Genomic DNA, 2780 nt, shown 5'->3' with positions numbered 1-2780 from the left:
ATTATTGCTGATAAAAGGGAACGTCTTGACAGTCACCTGAGCGGCCTTCTGCGCTATATCTTTCCCCCACTCTCTGCCTTCTCTGATCTCCTCTCCTGTCCTTCTCCACTTCTCATCCTCACTGTTCGTGGAACTTTCCAGTACACTCCTGCTGACCAAGACATTTCTGTTCTTGGAGCAGAAGTAGGCAACAAACAGGTAAAGTCACCCAGGAGTGGAGAGATGTCCGATGGAGAAAACAATCAGAGTGGCTTGAGGGGGTACATAGGAGCCATGCAGGAGGAGCTCTGCCAGTGTGAGCTCCTGTGCCAAGGGAGGTGACCTTTGATCCCAGACTTGAATAACTAGAAGGAGCCCTCTGCACGAGGAGCTGAGGGGTGAGCATTTCAGGCAGTGGGAACAGGCTGAAGCCCTGAGGTGAGAAGAGCTTACCAGTTCCAGGAACGGAATGAGGCTAGTGAGGGAGGGAGGCAGATGGAAGAGATGGGGCGGGGCAGCTGGCAGGGTCTAGGAGCAAGTTACATTATATTCCAGTTTGGTGGGAAAACCTCTGGAGGGTATCAACTGTTTTTAAAGTGATCGCTCTGGCTGCAGGGTAGACTATAGTCCAGCGCCCCATGGGTGGGCAGGTTAGCGGCTTGGACTACCAACAGGGTCAGAGGTGGTGGTGGGACAATGGATTGGTTTGCAACATGGGGACACACTTGGCTAGGAAGCAGGAAGAGGACCGATTGCCCAGTGCCCATTTCACAAATGAAGGAACTGTAGCTTAGAGACAGTCCTTGCATAGGGGGAACCATTGTGCCCACTGTACAGATGTAGAAATTGAGAGGGAAAGGAATTTGCTCAAGGAGACATAATTAAAGTCAAATGTAGGCCCCTAGGGCACTGTCTCTGCTGCTAAACAGTCTTGCTCTCTAGGTGTGGCTGGAATTACTCACCACCTGCCTTCTGCAGACAAGTAAATTGAGGCTCAGAAGAACAGCACTCAGGACAGTGAGCCTGGGTTAAAACCCAGGGCCCCTAATGTGAGATCTAGACCCTCTGTCTCCATACCGCAGTTCCTGCCTTCCTGGTATGACTGTAGTGAAATGAATGTAGCAAACCCATCGAGGACCTAAGAGAAGGTGATGTTGAATTGCACACTTCCACTCCCAGTGCTGGGGATGCCCAGGGACTGATGAATGAGGGGGCTTTATCTTGTGGGGAGGGCAGCTGTGTGCCTTCTTGTCTCCCACTAGGCCGGAGGCCCACTGTGGGCACGTGTATGTGCGTGTGTGTGTGTCGATGAGTGTGTGTAACTGTATGTGAGTATGACTGTGGTGCCCACAGCAACAACAGCCTCTCTGGGACTGCTGGACATCCAGCGACCTCCTGCTGGTCACTTCTTTGTCCACTTACCTGCAGGTCCCTTGGTTTCTATGTCTTATCTCCAGGCCCTGCTTAGGCTCCTTAATGAGGAAATAATTAACCACAGAAGCATTTTCTAAGACTTTCATCCCATTCTCCTGGTCAAGTTAAAAAGTATTCACAATGAACAGGGTTGCTAGTGGGAGGATGACAGGAAGCCAAGGGCACCTGGGGCCACTGGGAGGAAGGCCTGGTGTGTGCCTGGGCTCAGAGCCTGGGCCCGGGCCCTGGCCTGGTCCCATTGCTTCCTCACTGTGTAAATTTGGTCAAGTTCCTTGCCTTGTTGGGCCTCTGCTTCCTCCTCTGTGAACTGAGGAATTTGCACTAGAATCCAGTACTTTCAAAGCATTTCCCCCCAATTAAACCTGGTGATCTCCAAAACAAACAAAAAAACGAACAAACAAAAAAAAATGGTTAATTACGTTTGGGAAACAACACTAGGGTATATAAAGGTGAGCCAGTTTCTTGACCACGTTTCTTGGCCTTCATTTGTTGAAAACTTTTATTTCTTTGGATACATAGCACAAATGCACATGGCGTTAAATTCAGATGGCATGGAAGGAGTTTGGGGAGCTCACAGCTCTTCCTAGCCCCTCTGCTCCTCACTTTCAGCAGGCCTCACTGGCAGTAACTAACCCATGGAGGGATGGTATGGCCATGCCAGCTGATGTGGGTGTTCACTTTATTGTGGGGGTTGGGGAGTGTAGATTCCTTGCTTGGACTACAGCACCACTCCCAAGTGTTTCTGGGTCTAGCATCTAGAGGAACACCCTTTGGGAAACGGGTCTCTCTCTGGTCTTACTGTTCTCCAGTGAGACTATGTAGGAGGGACCTGGCTGGTGCCCTGAGAGTTCCGACTCTGATCTCTGAGAAGGAAGCCATAATTCCTGTCTTTTGCTGCCCACCCAGGGGCGGCCCTTTAGCTTGAGAGGAGGTGCCAAAACTGGCAATTTATTTGGGGACACGGAGACAAGGGTAGGTCGGAGGCCGGACTGGGATCTGGATCTCCTGCTCCAGGAGGAGTGCTCTCCCAGCTGAGCCCAGCCACAGACGTGCTCAGGCCCTGGGAGAGACCCTGGGGACGGGGGTGGCCTGGCTCCATACTGCATGGTCATTTCCTGAGACGAGCAGATAGAATTGCACTGGCTGTGTGGCATCTGCACGGGGCTGGGGTGATGTGTAGGCTGTGTGGGACGTTTTAACTCCGAGCACACGGTTTGCTAATGTGCCGTGTGCCGGTGTGACCGGTATGCCCTGTGGCCGCCGTGTAGGCTGCGAGCCGAAGTCAGCGCCAGGTGCCAGGTGCGAGCGGCGGACTGGGCGCTGGGGACGCGCGCTGGGCCGGGGGAGCCGACGCCGTGTGCCCAGTG

Source organism: Muntiacus reevesi, chromosome 1 (assembly GCF_963930625.1).
Source record: "Muntiacus reevesi chromosome 1, mMunRee1.1, whole genome shotgun sequence".
NCBI classification, from domain to species: domain Eukaryota; kingdom Metazoa; phylum Chordata; class Mammalia; order Artiodactyla; family Cervidae; genus Muntiacus; species Muntiacus reevesi.
The sequence above is the reverse complement of the archived record's forward strand: the minus strand, read 5'-3'. Positions refer to the sequence as shown.